We start from the raw sequence: 17,300 nt of genomic DNA, 5'->3' as shown, positions 1-17,300 counted from the left end.
TGTGTTCCAGTCATATGTCTCCTCTGCCCTCCACCCAGGCCAAGGTGAAGGGTCAAAGGCATCAGAGGAGCAAAGGGGCAACACCAGAGGTTTTTGGCAGAGAAGATGAGTCACATGGGTTGCAGGAATCAGGGTACAATGACTCTCATAGCGCAGCCTCTGTCTACATCTCAATTCCAGTGAGTTAAAGTCATCTTCTCCCTTTGGGGGGGTCTCTATTTGCGATCCAACTTCCAGGCAAGATCTGCACAAGCAGAAAGAATGAGAAAAGTTCAGAAAAGTCTGTAGGTGGAGGATACCCAACTTTGCAAATACAGGGATGTCCCTCAGCTCTAAGAAGACTTCATGGAGAAAAGCCCTTCAACAGGACACATGCCAAGGGAGGAATCTTCTTCAAAACAGGTACCTCCCCAACTCACATGTTCAATTCCTTCCCTTTCTTTACATTTAATAACCTTGAACCTGGGATTTATTATAAAATAGAGGGGAGAGATACTCAGAACATATGTTCCTATTTCTCAAGCCCCCAATTCTGTAATAATTTCCTAATTAACTCCTGGGGTCAGAAGTGAGGCAACTAGAGAAATGGGTCAATAGTAAGCAATGATGTTTATAAAGCCCCTGCCTGGTGCCCGTTTTGCTGTTGGTGTCAGAGACCCACTCCACTCTTCAGAAAGACTTGTAAAAATTGCAAAGTTACAATGGTTGGCTAAGTGCTCAACTCTAAGGCTCTGCTGCTGGAGACTATTTGGGTCCTGGAGTCAGTTCTTCCCTTTGCCCACCACCCATCCATATACCACACACACACACTCACCAATGCACTCCCAGACTCAACCCCTCAGGCATGCGGTGCTTATTGATTCCCTCAATCCCTTTATCTAACCAACTTCCGAGTCCATACCGCCTTTAAATATTTATCCAGAAATCCCCTTTTCTCCACCCACTGACCCTGAAGCACATCACCACTTCATTTTATCTCTTCTGTGATATCCCCCAGTAGGAGCAAGGCAAATTAAATATTCTCTATCTCAAATTCAATCCCAAACCCAATTGTGAAACCTTTGATGATGGAAATCTGCCATTGTCAACTCTCTATAACTATTGCCCGACAGAAAGTTTATCTCATAGGGAAGTGAGGGCCTACGCATGCCTGTCCTGCCCCATCTCCCACTATCCCCCTAACTCTACCCCTCACTGTCAGGAATCTCTTCTGAATACTCTTGATCAGAGAACCAACTGGCCCCTAGACCCTCCAATTCCTGATGGCTTTATTTTCATTTATTTCACAATGAGCCCTCTGCCTCCTGCAGGCATACCTGACCCTCCAGCCCCTACAAAAAGCAGCCAGTCAGATGGGTGGGCAGAGGGGCGTGTGGGGGCTGACAGGACATTCTCCACCAACCAGACATGCCTTAACCTCCTTCCAACACTTCTCATAGGGCCTGTCCTAGGGAAACTCGCTGGGCCCATACTCCACAGGGTGCCATGGAAGCCCAAAGGCAAAATCCCTGATCCTCACTTAAAAGAATAGGAACGATTCTGAGAACTCTAGGAAAAGCTTTTAATAGAGATTTTTCGTCTGAGTCTGAAAGAATGAGTAGATTTAGACAAGCTTGAAATAAGGCAAGGACTCCTGGGTTTAGGGAACAGCAGAGGGAAAGTTTTAAGTTAATAGGGGGAAAATAAAAAAAACCTGTGTCAAATACATAACATCAAATAAAGGATTGAGGAGAGAAAAAAACTAACAATGTGGCAGGGCCAGATCACAAAAGGCCATGTTTACTCTGTTAAATATCAGAGGTTTATTCTGAGGAGCAGCAGAGAAGAGTTAGAAGATCTTAAGCAGGAAATGACAAGATCATATTTAAATTTTAAAAACCATTCTGGCAACAACCAGAGGATGGATCAGACCGTGGGCAGGTAAACTCGCTGATATGAGAGACAGTGAGGGCTTGGCACTGAACATAAAGGGGAAGAATCCAAAGGACTCTACCGGGTCACATAACTGATTAGATGTGGGGATGAGTGAGAATGCTGACAAAGCTAGGGCAATCCCAAGGTATCTCACCTGGTCATATAAGAATGTGTTCATGCCAGTAAGTGGGATGAGAGACACCAAAGGAAGAGCAGTTGTGGGCAGTGAGGATAACAGAGATGATACTGAGTTTGAGACAGCTGTGAGACCTTCCGTGGAAGTCCACCAGCAAGTTGTACAGAAAAGTCTAGAAGTCAAAGAGCGACCTGGGATAGAAAGAGACAGGACTGATGAGTAGAAAAGATGGTTAAAGTCATGAAAAGGCCCTGAGCACAAAAAGTAGCTCAGTGTTCACAGAAGGTTTGAGGAGGGAAGGCAAGGAGTGAGTGGGGAGCATATTTACTAGAGAAATGTAGTCAGGCTGACAGGCAGTGATAAGCGCCCAGTATAGGTTTGTAGTGATACATTTAAACCAAGACCAGCCGGCTTGTGATTTTCTCCAACAATGTTCAGTGAGGAAGGACAGGCGCCAAGTAGGCCAGCTTGGGATCCTTAGTCATTATTGTGCATAAGGACTATGCCAGATTTCTTTTCATTTAAACTAAAGTATGAACAATTTTATACAAACTGCATTATTATTTAAATTATTATTTAAATGCCCTGGATAAACAACCCCAGATGATCTGACATGGCTTAAGTGTCTATGAACAATCTTTTATCTCCTTCCCAGATTATTGTAGACTCATTTTCTAGGCGGTGTTTTGGTTTTGCTTAGGGCTGGGGGGAGGGGGGGTGTCTTTACATGGCACTTTAACATGAATCAAATGTTTTCAATATTTGAATCCCCTAAAAGAAGACTAATATGTAGTGGAAAACTAGTAGAGAAACACACATTGTGCAGGTGACCCAAATCGTAAGAGATTACGATCATTGACATTATTGCTTACCACTTTGCAAAATGTAGCCTTGGAGCTGTACTCCTGAGTTCCCCGTTTGTTTTGATTTCTCTAAGACATAGATTCTGGCAATAACGTTTTCCTAAAATCCTGCCTTGGCTTTTTCCTCTCCACAGGGGTCAGAGACAAATAAGGGTCGATTTTGTCCCTGGAAGTTTCACTGATGTTCTCCTCTTTGCCTAAACAATAAGTCAGATAGGAAGGGTGACCCGAGTCAGCTCCCAGTGCTGTATTTTCAAGAGACCTCAGTGCCCTATGTTTGACAAAGAAATCACTTCAAGGTAATCAATACTCTCCTCTATTGATTCTCATGACCTGATAGTTTCCCAGAGGTTCGCAGAAATTGGCAGGTGATATGATTAAACATCACTCACCCAGGGAGTTCAAGGTGGACTGTTTCTGGAAGATCATTTATTCCTAACAGTTCCAGAGAACAACACAGAAAATTACAGAATGGCAAGCACTAATATTTTTTAGCAAGTTATAATACAGTTGTTGGAATTCATAGACTATAATAGACACATCATGCCTCAAACAATGCACTAAAAAATAACGTAAGCAGAATAATTATCAGGGTGTATACTCACAGACTTCGACCTCTGTCTCAGCCCTCTCTGTCCGACACCATGTCAACCGGTTTTATTCTCAAGAATATTCTTTCAATATGACTTTATTATCTTTATTTCTGCCAACCTTTTTTGCCAAAGTTGCTTTTTATGGTAATAAATTTGAAATTGTTGGCACCTTTAATTAACTCTTTTCTGTAGATCATAATATTTTAAGTGAGAAAAACACTCTCTCTGCAATTGCTGAAGTAATTGGTAAACTCAGAAAATTCTGCCAAATAAAATACTGTATTCTAATTTTTCCTTATTGAAATGTGTAAATATTTCAGAAATTTCCATAGATACTGTCTTCTAGCCTGTTGAGAATAGCATTACCTGACAAATATTTTTAGAAGGCAAAAAGAACTGACAAGTAATCTTTCCTTGCAATCCTTTGAATGTTACACCAAATTTAGATGACGCAACATCATAGGGCTCCTTAATTGCAGCAAATTCCAGAATAGAATGTCAATTTGTTTGTTTAAATATAGAACCTCTAACAAAACATTCTTCCCATGAGGTTGAGCTATTCTAAAATTTCAAAATTAAACCTTGTAAAATGTTTGAGTGCTGATCATTTGGTTTGTTTGGTGTTTCACTTGCTTTCATGTAAATAAATTTCAGTGCCCTTCTGTTGCAGGCTTTCTTTTCAAACATGGCAATTTATTAAAAGCTTCAAATACTGAAGTGTTTGGCATTTAATGAATACTTTGAATAAAGACTTCCAGTGAATTTTAAACAAAATGTACTCAGAATTCACAGACTAATATCCATGAATATAAACCAATAATAATTATTCTGCTTATTTTCTAAATTAAGTTGATGGTATCAGCTTCCTCATAAGCTGTATCCATATAATTTATGATTTATGCTTGTATATGCATATTTATTATGTATATATGTGTCCTTAAACATATATTAATTTTATGCGAGCTTGTCATTTTATATATGTATTTATAAATTTAATGTATATTTGTAAGTTTTGACAACTGTAACCAACTGGATTGGTAGAATATTGTCACTTATTTGGCCCCAAATATAAGTTATACGTGCACCACAGGCACATTCCTATTTTTTTAATTTTATAACATTTTTACCACGACATTATGACCCACCAAAACTTATATTCCTATTATCACCATAAAAACAAATAATTTTTTTTAAGATTTTATTTATTCATTTGAGAGAGAGAGTATACAAGCAGGGGGAGTAGCAGAGGGAAGGAGAAGCAGACTCCCCACAGAGCCCGGAGCCCGATGCAGGGCTCAATGCAGGGCTCCATGTGAGGACTCCAGGATCATGACTTGAGCCGAAGGCAGACCAACTGAGCCACCCAGCCTCCCCCAAATAATTTTTATCTTCAAATTTAAACTGTTTAACTAACTAAATTTACAATAACTTTCCCAATGTCAATTGAACTTCCAAAATCTTTATTCTGAGTCCATGAATTGAATGGGAAAAATACTGAACCATTATTGGAATTAGATGATTTTCTACTTAAAATATCTGATGACATTCATATAAAATGGGCATCTTTTAAATGTTTACCAAGTCCTTTCATTAATGGAGCCAATAATTTAACAGCCAGAAGTTCATTTTTCACACACGCTCAAGGAAACTTGGAATTTAAAACTAACAAAATTAGTTGAGAACAGCCATTTGATCTAAATGAAAGTCATCCTCTCATAGAGTAATACAAAAATACACTTTATGCAGCTGTAGACGTTAAAGCTTTGCCTTTGAGCACTGTCTTCTTAAATTATGACAGACTTGCCTTGGATGGTAATGCTTCTTCAACAGTCTTGTGTCTTCTGGCTTTCTGTGGTCAGGGATAGGACTTTGTGTCTTGGTTTCTTTGAGTTGCTGTAACAAAACTACCATAAGCCAAGGAGCTTATGAACAACAGAAATTTATTTCACACAGTTTTGCAAGTTGGAAAGTCCAAGATCGAGTCTCACTGTATCTTCATCTGGTAGAAGGGACACAGGTGCTCTCTTTGTAAGTCTCTTTATAAGGGCACTAATCTCATTTATGGGGCCTCCACCCTAATGAATTCAGCTCCTCCCAGAGTCCCCACCTCCTAATACCATCACTCTGGGCATGAGGATTTCAACTTAAGAACTACAGTTTTGGGAATGGGTAATAAATGTCAAATATTTTGACAAGTGTCATGTCCATCAGCAACTTTCTGTAGGAAATGAATATCAGCTACTTGGTTTTTGTTTGTTTTTGTTTTAGTTCATTGCTGCCAAAAGTGCTCAAAATTCTCAAAACCATACCAAACAATAAAATAAGTAAATGAGATTTGAACCATAAAACAATTGACCAAAACCACTATCACAAAGAAAGTTGTCTATTGATATGATATATTGAAATATATCATTGTATTCATCTCTATTACAAACCTGATCAGCCTCTGGTCCCATAAATATCTCTCATAACTGCCCAATTTTCCTGTTGTCTCTGTCAACCTATACCCTAATTTTTGTTGCACTTCCTAGGCCACTTCACAGGGTGACACCCCAAGTAGCTGACATTTCAATTGGCCAGCAGAGGGAACCATGTCAAACTCTTCTCCCACCACCATCAAAGACCTGAAGGAAATCACTGTCCCTAACTATTCCAAGTAGGCACACTATTTTGTATCAGAGTGCACTGCATGCTGTCTTTCAAAGTGAGGTTTTAGTCAAATCACATCTATAAAAGATAAGAAGAAGTAAGAAAGCATATCACGAGCTGTCTTTCAGATTTAACCATGTGTTAAAATGAGAGTGTGGGTTTCTCACACTACCCAGTGAGACCACCACTTAAATGCAAAATGAAGGTCTACCAAATGACCTCAGTTTATTTATTTAACCTCAGTTAAAAATAATATTAATTTTGCTAATGTATGCAAAATCTAGGTCACATGTTAACCCAAACCAGACCCTGGGGAAAAAAATAGGTCTAAACTGAGACTGCACCAGGCAAACCAACGCAGATAGCCACACTACTCAATACCCACTTTAAGCATTTGACACTCTTTGCTTCCACCACAGAAAATATAAAATCCCAAAGTAATAATCAAATCCTTTGAATTAAAAAATAAAAAACTATCCAGATAAGGGGCATTTGTCAAGAATACCTAAATTGAGTAAGATGCCCAAGCAGAATTGCACTAATGGAGCTCAGATATTATTTCTCAGTTTCATTGATTAAGCTTCTTCATTGAAATATATCATTGTATTCATCTCTAGGAGAAAGCCAAGATTACCCTTCACTCCTTTTTCAGGAGAGAAAATGCTTGGAGGAAGAGGCCAGATTAGACTGGGGACCCTCACTGGCCATGTTTTCTAGTTGGGGTCAGGGACAGAGCAGGATAAATATGACCATGTACAACGAAAACCTCTCTCTGGCTCATTTCTTCAGACACTGATGACTTTAGACTTCATCTCTCCCAACTGGAAAATTCCAAGGTTTCAATTTTAGCTTGATGAATAGCACCATTTAGGACTGTCAACCACACAAAATATACTTCCCATATGACCCAATTAAGCTTCCTAAAGTTCTGCATTATGCTTTAAGGCCAAAGATCCAGTCAAAGGATTGACCCAATCCAACCAAAAATGTTGAATGGTTCACATGTTCCACATGTCAGGAGTTCAACACTGAACAGAACAGTCTCAGTCTTTTTGGAGAAAACAAGAATGAGGAGGACCAGAAAAATAAATCTCTCAGTATATCAAAATGATAAGTGCTATGCTAGAGCTATTAAGCGGTGTAGGTGAGGTTCATTAGAGAAGGGGATATAAGAAGAAACATGTAAAAGGCATTACTCAAATATGGAGATTGAAGATGAAGCGGTAGGTGGCATTCCAGAAATAAGGATCAATATGTGCAAAATCCTTGGACAAGTGAGAATAAGGCACACTGAAGTACTGACAGAAAACCTGCATGGCCAGGACATAGACCAACAGGTGAGAAATGTATCAGCATAATGCTGCAGAGCGACAGGAAGAGGCAAGATCACAAAGGACCTTGTAAGCCCTGTTTCATTTTTGTTTTAAAAATGCCAGGAGAAATTAGAGTGCAGGAGGGAGTGGAAATAATCCACAGAGCAAGAGTTCTAAGAGGCAGAAGATGGCATTTAGATCCTAGATTGTCTTAGACAAGAGAGAAGAAAACTCTGAACATAATAATTATGGAAGAGAGAAAAAGTGCATGTGAGTACATTTAACATTATAGATGTTGCCAGGAAACAAAGGGAATTTATGTCCAAGCCCTTCTATTTTCTCTGTGAAGCGGATGAGCTTCACTCTGTGGGTGAGGCAGGATGTTCTGGGGTGGGAGGTTTACGGAGCTAGAATAAAGTCTGCCATAGCTTCTGTGGAGAATGGGAGGCAGCACTAACTAGGCAAGCATTGCGGATTTGTTTGGAGAGTCGAGGGCCTGAGATTTTAAACCAGAAATGTGAAGGTATCGTCTTTAAAATTTTGTGTATTTTCTTAACTAGAAATGCTCAGTAAACTTATGGAATAATACTGGAGTAGGCAGATAACTGGATTCTTCAAGGGTGGGAATTTTGTCAGAGTTCATAAAAATGATGCCAGATAATAGCGTACATTGGCACAAGAGTTGTCTAAGTGGTGGGCCATGTAACTTAACCTGGAAAGGGAAGCAAGTGAAGACTGGAATCAGCAAATATGTACAAAGAGAATATAGATGTCCAGGAAGTGATATTTGAAAAATAGGTATAAAGGAAGCATCAGAATGAGAGCGTTGGAAGGGTCGGAGATTATGGTCAGTGTTTTTAAGAAGCATAGTAGCTCTGAGTAATGACCAGGTCCAGGGACTGGCCATGGGAGTTGGGATGAAAGTCAAGAAGAAGACAAGGAACAGGGAACCCAGACTGCTGAGTGGGTCAAACTCATGAATCCTCGCAGTTGTCCAGAATACTGAAACAGAAGGGAAGACCAATGTCCAGGAGTCAGTCTTCCTTGATGAAAGGGGGCTGTCGGGGAGCTCAGTAGATGTGGCAATGAGGAGGGGTAGGCAGAGGACCCAGACTCCTTGGAGGAGGGGGTGTTAGTGGGATGTCTGGCCACTGCAATAGAGTCTAAAGTGACCAACATGTTTGCACTCAACCCAAGGGCTCAGCTGTGGGAGTGTGAGCAAGTCACACCTCAGAGGGAAAAGAAGGTTTTGGGGGAGAGCCGTGCTTCTTTCTGTTGGGATTGCTTTGTTTTAAATTTAGTTAACAATATCTGGCTTTATATCAATTAATCTCCTCCTCTCCTTTTTTCCAGGGTCTTTGGTTGGCCATTTCTAGCCACTAAGCCAGCCACTGAATTTATGTTTGCTAGGGTTTTTTGTATTTTGTGTGTGTGTGTGTGTGTGTGTGTGTGTGTGTGTGTGTGTGTGTGTTTCAAAGAAACACTAAACACCAGGGGTCTGCTAAGAACTGCACTGGTTACAGAATTCAAGGTTCAGTTTTCTTGTTGACCCAACAATTATTATGAAGACTATTCTTTCTCCCCAGCGGTTACTTTGTTGTTGTTGTTGTTGTTGTTGTTTTAATCACCACTAGTTCTCTTTCACCTTAATTTCTAAACTGTGGTAGTATCCGGTGTTAAGAGAACGTGGCCTTTATAATTTCTTCTTGGAGCACTGATTCAGATTTTCTCTGGTACCTAGTATATAATTGATTTTGCAAAGCCTTGTGAGTGTTAAAAATAGTGCTTACTCTCTCTTCACTGGGTATAACGTTCAAAACAACTTTGTCCATTGTCCATTATTCAAATCATCTATACACAAAATTATATCTGGTTCACGTGAATCATCACTTCTTGAGACTCACAGAGTGACATCTCCTACAGGGATTTTGGTTTTGTCAGATACACCTCATTTTTTTAACAGTTTTTGCTGTTTCCATGCAAGCTCAGTGCATAAAAATTTGTAACTATTATATCTTCCTGGCATATTTTACTTTTTTCTTAGCAATGCTATTTGAAATACCACTGGGCCTTGAATTCTATTGTGCCAGCTACGAATATTGCCATCCATTCACCTCACACATCTTTTGTTTTCTTAAGATTTTATTTATTTATTTGACAGAGAGATAGAGAGGGAGCACAAGTAGGCAGAGCAGAAAGCAGAGGGAGAGGGAGAAGCAGACTCTCTACTGAGCAGGGAGCCCAATGCAGGATTAAATCCTAGGATCCTGGGATCATGACCTGAGCCAAAGGCAGTCGCCTAACCAACTGAGCCACCAGGCACCCTTCATCTCACATGTCTTTAACAACCCTTTATTTTCAGCTATTGTGAATCATTTTTTGGTGTGTCTTTTAGAAAAGAAATCTATGATTTCAGTATACTTTCTAACCCGCCATTTATTTTTTTCTTGTTGTTCTTTATTTCTTTTTTTCTTTTTCCTTCTGCTTTCTTAACCTTTACTGGATTGATTAAGTCTTTGTTGTTGTTCCTGTTCCTCTATCCGTTTGGAAGATCTGTGAATCAGTTAGGATTCAGTTTGACCACATGGAATAGAAACTCCAAAATGAACAACTTAAAGGCATGCTTTTTTTTTCTCTTTCCCAAGCAATAAAAATCTAGAGGGAAGTCAGCCCAGGACTGGTATAGAGGCTCCACTGGCCTCAGAAATCCATCCAGCTCTTCTCTTCCTGCTCCCCAATCCTTAGAACAGAACTCTGATTTCTTAAGATCATAGCTGTCTGTGAGTTCTTTGGCCTCTGTGTCCAACTTCCAAGCAGGAGGAAGAAAGAAGGGCAAAGGCCACGAAGCGCTCAGGTCAGCTGGGTCAGCTCCTTTTGAGAAGCCTTTCCGGACATTTCACACAACACTTCCATTGCCACTTAGTAGCCACCACATCACTGCAGAATGCTGTCCTTTAAACACACACTTTACCTCCCTAAGTGAAATCAGAACTCTGTAACTAAGGAAGAAAGCAAGAACTGATACTAAGTAAGCAAGTAACACACTGCCAACATGGACATACTGGACTCATTCCATTAGTAAATATATGTAAATTCTAGCAAACCTATTTAAAGCTATTTTTGTATCAGTACCAACAATTAATATCCATCACTTTCTCCCGCCAAAATTAAATCTGTAGTATGTATGCTTACCCCTCTGTTCCATTCAGTCTTCCAAGATTTTAATGAAATAACATTTTATTTCAGATATTGTTAGTTTTCATGAACATATAATACATAACATATAAGATAGTAATATATAATTTTATATGTATTTTATTAAAATACATAAAGTAGTAATCAACAATTCAATATAATGGAGACTGTATTTCTATTTTAGGAATCACTTCTTTTAATTATATTAAACACAGTGATTATAACAAGAACTTTTTACATTTAGTTATAAATTCTATGGACTTGTCTGCTTATCTTCCTTTCTTCTATATCATGTTCTCCTTTCTTGCAATTGTATTGTTTGTGGACCAATTATTCCAAAAAAGGAGGCTGAGTGATATGCTCTGATAGTTCTTTAATTTGGCCTCAGAATGGGTAACTGGCTACAGATAACGCAGCTTTAAACTTTGGCAGACTCTGCTCCATTGTCCTTTTAGCTTCCTGTGTTGAAGATAAGACACTGCTAATCTGATTTGCTTTCCTTTGTGAGTGGCTTATTTCTCTGTAAATTAAAAGACTTTCCCTTACCCATAAAATTCAAAAATTTAGATGGGCAGGTCTTTCAGTATTCCTACCTACCCTTAAGGGGCACTCTGGATCTAAAGTCTGTGTGTGTGTGTGTGTCTGTGTGTCTGTGTGTGTTCATACTTTAGTTTTAACTTATTTTTTAAAATTTTTTTATTTAAATTCAATTAATTAACACATAATATATTATTGGTTTCAGAGATATAAACCCATGATTCATCACTCTCATATAATGCCCAGTGCTCATTACATCATATGCCTTCCTTAATGCCCACCACCCAATTACCCATTCCTCCACCTCCCTCCCTTACAGCAGCCCTCAATTCCTTTCCTATGATTAAGAGCCTCTTATGGTTTGTCTCGCTCTCTTGTTTCATCTTGTTTTATTTTGTCCTCTCATGCCCCTATGTGGATCTGAAGTCTTAAGTGTAAGGTGCCCTCAGAGAAATTTCCTTCTGCTATTTCCTTTGGCTTTTTTTGTCTCCCTTCTGTTTTCTTCTCCTTAGCTTCTCTTAAATGAACATTTGTTCTTCTGAGCTTATCTATATCTCTTAACTTTTTAATCAAAATTTCTATTGCCTTTTTGTTTTACATTTAAAAAAAAAAAAAAAAACAGGGTGCCTGCATGACTTAATCGGTTAAACATCTGCCTTCGGCTCAGGTCATGATCCCAGGGTCCAGGGATCCAATCCCACCTCAGGTCCTTTCTCAGTGGGAAGCCTGCTTCTCCTTCTCCCACTCCCCCTACTTGCATTCCCTCTCTCACTGTTTCTCTCTGTCAAATAAATAAAATCTTTAAAAAAAAATTAATTTCCAAATCTTTAGTGAAGTACTTTCAGTTACTCAGCCCTCCTAGTAATTACTTTCTTTTCACATTATCTTTAAAATCTTAAGACTTTTGGGGGGTGCCTGGCTGGCTCAGTCAGTTAAATGTCTGATTTTGGCTCAGGTCATGATTCCTGGGGTTCTGGGATCGAGCCCCACTTGGGGCTCCCTGCTTAGTGGGGAGCCTGCTTCTCCCTCTCCCTCTGCCTGCTGCTCCCCACTGCTCATGCATGTGCTCTCACTCTCTATCTCTCTCTCTCAAATAAATTTTTAAAATCTTTTAAGTAAAAAAATTAAATAAAATATTAAGTCTTTCTTGTTTAATGGCTCCTCGTGGAAATTTACCCTAGTTTTGTGGATTTCATAGCCAGTCATTGTTTTCTAAATAATTGCTATTGTATATGAAATGAAAAAAAGGTTGTTTTGCTGTGAATCAGTTATTCTGTACATGTGTCTTAGTTCTTTTTTAGACTGTTTTTCTCAAATATTTGGTAAATCTTTGTTTTAAGTGAGGTACCTTTAGGCCTCCCTCTCCTGGCACTTAGTAATGCTTTAAATATCTAGCAAAGGTTTCTACAACTTTCTTTATGTCAGTTTCCATGATAGATCTCTCTCCTGGAAGGCCTAAAGAGCTACATAGGATGAGGACGCTGACCGAAGGGTTTCCCATTAAGGTCTGTGGTTGTATAGAAGTTGAACCAACAGACAAGCCTGCGTCTCCTGCTAAGGGACAGTCCTGCTTGCTTTTTCATATCTGTGACCACCTGAGGGCCTAGAGTTAGTGCAGGTCTGTAGGCTCCCTCTAGGGCAAAGCCTTCAGCCAGTCACTCTGGAAACAGGAGGAGGGCAGAAGGAATGATGAGCCTGGCTCTTCCAAGAATCACAATTTGCTTACTTACCTTTACGAACATCCCCTTGGTCAGTTTCTCCTTGGGCTTATTGATTCCTGGCTTCAAGTCTCTCCTGGGAAGAGCTCCTGGGGGAGGAACAGGTCTCACTTCTGCAGTAACCCCCTCCAACTTTAATTTCTGCTTGTGTTTCTCTATCACCTGGTTCTCAATGTTTTCTTTTCCTTGTAGCTTTTAATTGGAAAGCTACTTGGTATTAATCCATTCAACAAATACTTGTGAATTCCTTTTCTGGACCCAGGAGATACAGCAATGAAATTTCCCAGATTGAAAGAGGCTAAAAGAGATATGAAAAACAAATATGCATCATCCAAGATTCAGTTCTGGAAAAAAAAAAAAAAAAAGTCAAGGCATAATAGGGAAGAATTGGTTTTGCTGCTGTTGTCTTGTCACGTATTTGTTTTGCTACAAGAATATGACTGGGACAGTTGACATCATTTAAACATGGATTAAATACTAATACTGTATCAGTTAATCTTCTGATTTTAATGAATAAACCCACGGGTATTTAGAAGAATACCCCCTTTTTTTTTTTTTTTAGGAAATACACATTTCCTAAAATGTGTATGAGAGATTTCCTAAAATCTCTCATATTGCTGAAAATAATAGAAAGTGAGAAAATTATAAAGTGAATGTGGTAAATTATTATCAAATGAGCAATTGGGAAGAAGGGTATACAGAAGTTCTTTGTTTATTCGTGTAAGTTTTTTTGAAGTTTAAAAGTATTTCAAAATAAAAAGTTACCTTTTCTTAAAGAATATGGCAGAGAATAATCAAGATATCATCTTTCCTACTAATAATTCTGGTAACAGAGGATACAGTTCGTGTCTCTATTGAAGACACTTTCTACTACTTGATCCGAAAAAGAATCACAGTTGTCCATCTATTCACAGAGAGGGTTGGGCCACCACAGGCCATCCCACGAAGGAAGCTCCCAGCATGGGGAAGAACAGCAGAACACATTGCTCTCTATGAGCAGGTTGGGCCCCAAGGGAAGGAGGACAACAAGACACCCAGCCACACACCCCATCCCCAGGCTCTTTTTCCAAACTTTTTAAGTTTTTTTTTTTTTTTTTTTTTTTTGAGAGAGAGAGAATGCGTGCATGCATGACAGGGGTGGGTAACAGAGGGAGGGGGAGAATCTTAAGTGAGTTCCACACCCAGCACAGAACCCGAGGTGGGACTAGATCTCATGACCCTGAGATCATGAGCTAAGTCAAAATCAAAAGCTGGATGTTCAACTGACTGAGCCACTCAGGCACCCCTTAAGTCATTCTTACTTAGGAGTGCATTGAGACCATGGATGTTATGCATGGAGTTTTCTCAACATGGAAAGAAACATTCTGAATGAAAGAAAACTGGTCAGCCTTGCCTAGCAATATATGCAAAACAAAAGGTTAGTAATGAAAGTATTTAAGGAGATACTATCAGAGAGGTATAAAACTTAAAAAAGAAGAAGAAGAAAAAGAAGAAGAAGCCAATGGACCTAAACAAATGATTCACAGGAAAGAAAACACAAAAGTCTAATAGTCCTATCGAAGGATATTCAAACCTACTGGTAAGCAGGGACATCCAGAGTAAAATAACAACAAAATGTTATTTTTTTGGTCCATCAAATTGGCCAAAATTTTCATTACTGATAGTATCTACTGATGACCAGTAAGGGTAGGGGAAACAGGGACTTTCATACATTATTGATGAAGATATAACCAGAATAACTTCTAGGAAGAAAATATCTATCAAGATTTGAAATGGACCAACAATTGAACTTCTAAGAGTCCGTCCTTTAAAAATATTCACGCATGTACAGAAAGAATTCCACTTTAGCGTTACTAATAGTAGGGAAAAATTAGAAACACCCCCCCCAAAAAAAAATCCATCAGTAAGGAAGTGCTTAAAAAATAAAAGAACAGTACATTTATTCTTTGAAATATTTGGCTGTAGTTTAAAAGAATGAGATAAGGCTCCATGTACTCATAAAGAAGTCAAATCATGAAGACATTAAGCTGTAGACATAATATAGTCCTGTTCTTAATGTCTAAATCCATACACATCTTTGTAAGTGGGTGATAAAAGATTTGAAAAGACACATAGAAAATTGAGATGGCTTCTTACAGGGAAGAGAAAAGAATTTCAGTCATTGAGTAAAAGAGAATGTTCAGGGGTGCCTGGTGGCTCAGTGGGTTAAAGCCTCTGCCTTTGGCTCTGGTCATGATCCCAGGGTCCTGGGATCGGACTCTCTGCTCAGCAGGGAGCCTGCTTTCTCCTCTCTCTCTGCCTGCCTCTCTGCCTATTGTGATCTCTGTCTGTCAAATAAATAAATAAAAATCTTTAAAAAAAAAAGGGGGGGGGATGTTCACCTTTCCATATTTACCAAATTTTTACAAAAGCATACATTGCCTTTGAATTTTTTAATAATTAAAATGAAGAAAAAATAAATAAAATGAAGAAACATAATCTGTTAAGATAAGCATGCAGATGTGTAGTTGTTAGCATTGAAAAATATTACCAATACTGTTTTTCTGAAAATAAATAAATTAATTAAAAAAAAGAAGAAGAAAAAGAAAAATATTACCATAGAGCATCCATTGAGAAAAGCAGTATAAATGGGATGACAAATTCTTCTGAATGAGACCTTTTTGTCTTTCTTTTGGCAAAAGACTGCAAGAAGGGGGGAAAGGGTACCAAGTAACCTTACTTCCAAGGCAAGATGCTACACCACCTTTGCAGGCCAGAGATAGTTCAAAGCGTTCTGCCATTCCCCATCACCAATCTCCAGAATCTATGAAAGAAACTGGAGAATTATTGGAGCTTAAAGTCCCATCGTTGGGAATTCCTTTGGAGAGGAACATCAACGCGCCAGAGAAAAAGAGTGTGCTTCCCCTCTTCACATTAAGCTAAATGGAGAGCTGTCGACAGAAGTATTTAGAGAGCATGATGTGTGTCCTCTGGATTTGAAGGAATGAGGATTGATATTACCCTTTCTCCAGAAAATTCCAAAAAAGAAGCTGTGCCTGTCACACATGTCCAGAAGCTGGAAGACAAATGTTGCATGGGTTTCCCACGGGGTGGAGATAGGGTCCCTTGAGAGGAAGCCCCCCCTGGGTCACCTTAGGATCAACACCATCAGGAGGGCACCCTGTAACCTGACACAGGAGAGGGAGGTCAGAGACACAGAGGGGAGCACCAGCAGCCAAGCCAAAAGTCATGCAGATGAGAGATTCTTAGTGACGGGAGGAGGCACTGGATAACCCACAAAAGCAGACAGCAAGAAGAAATCACCTATGGGATCCACTACATCTATGAGTGCCAACACCAGACTACCCATGCCAGTTTCCCATATCTCTCCTTTCCTCTAGCCCAATCCTAGAAAAGTCAGATGCAACACCATGGATGGGGAAGGAGTAAAGGAACAAGTGGTAAAGGAGAGATTAAAACTGCCCATGTCTCCCTTCCCCCACTATGGGCTTTTAAGTTAAAATAGTCTCTAAGGGAAGGGAAGGTTTCAAATGGTTGAAAGTTCATGGTTATTATGCTTCACTAGACTTTTTATTGACTGACAGTGTTTGAAAAGATATAAAAACTGTTTACAATTTCATCCAGGCACAGGAAGAATGATTCCACAGAATGGGTGTCCAAAGACGGTAGTGAGAAAAAATATTAAGTTTCTCTTCTTTCCTTCTACCAAATCCTGCTCATTCAGGCAACCCTTCACATATGTAAACAGTGGTTGTGACTTCACTGCCATACTGGCTCATAGGAAAATGCTTACAGTTCTGCATAGTTACCTCTAGTCCAGAGCGGAGGACTTCTTTTCAGGCTCAGCCTCATTAAAGATATGTAAGTACACTATACCATCTGCTCAGGCAGGTTTTTAAGAGACTAGGACTGCTGTAGGACAATTGTAGACAGAGACCAGTGGAGTGGGAGGGTCCAAATTCAGGACTGACTCTGCACTGGGTTCTGACAGGCTACTCCCAGCTCCTGAACAGGACGTCCAGGACGCAACCCCTCCTCATCCCCAGCTCCACTCTGGTCCTTCTCACCTCCATCCCTCTCCTGTCAGATCTCTGGGGGAGGATAGCCTAGCCTTGCAAACATGCAACTGTATCTTTCTGTCTTGAACTTAAACTGAGACTTAAATCTTTGAACTTGTTTCAGTGTAGACCAGGAGAAAGGACTGGTAAGAGAACAAGAGGAGATGAAGATCTGTCACCTGTCTGGGTGTAGATACCAGATAGATTGAAAAGGGTTAACAACAGCTGTCTCTGGATGGTAACGTTCCAAGTGACTTTTTTCCACTCTCCTTTTTTTTTTCTTTTAACATTTTATTTTTTTTTTAAGATTTTATTTATTTATTT

General features: G+C 39.4%; 1 long non-coding RNA gene across 2 annotated transcripts in view; it reads left to right on the top strand.

The window, feature by feature from the left end:
• Positions 1-238: 238 nt before the first annotated feature.
• Positions 239-17,300, top strand: part of LOC132020730 (uncharacterized) — a 31,066-nt gene continuing 14,004 nt past the window's right edge. For both annotated transcript variants that reach the window (XR_009405076.1, XR_009405077.1), the window contains exon 1: positions 239-402. This is a non-coding gene — a long non-coding RNA (uncharacterized LOC132020730). The remainder of the gene's footprint in view (positions 403-17,300) is intronic.

The sequence above is a fragment of the Mustela nigripes genome, chromosome 6 (genome assembly GCF_022355385.1).
Source record: "Mustela nigripes isolate SB6536 chromosome 6, MUSNIG.SB6536, whole genome shotgun sequence".
Classification (NCBI taxonomy): Eukaryota; Metazoa; Chordata; class Mammalia; order Carnivora; family Mustelidae; genus Mustela; species Mustela nigripes.
Note: the sequence above shows the minus strand (reverse complement) of the source record. Positions and strands in the feature narration are given on the sequence as shown.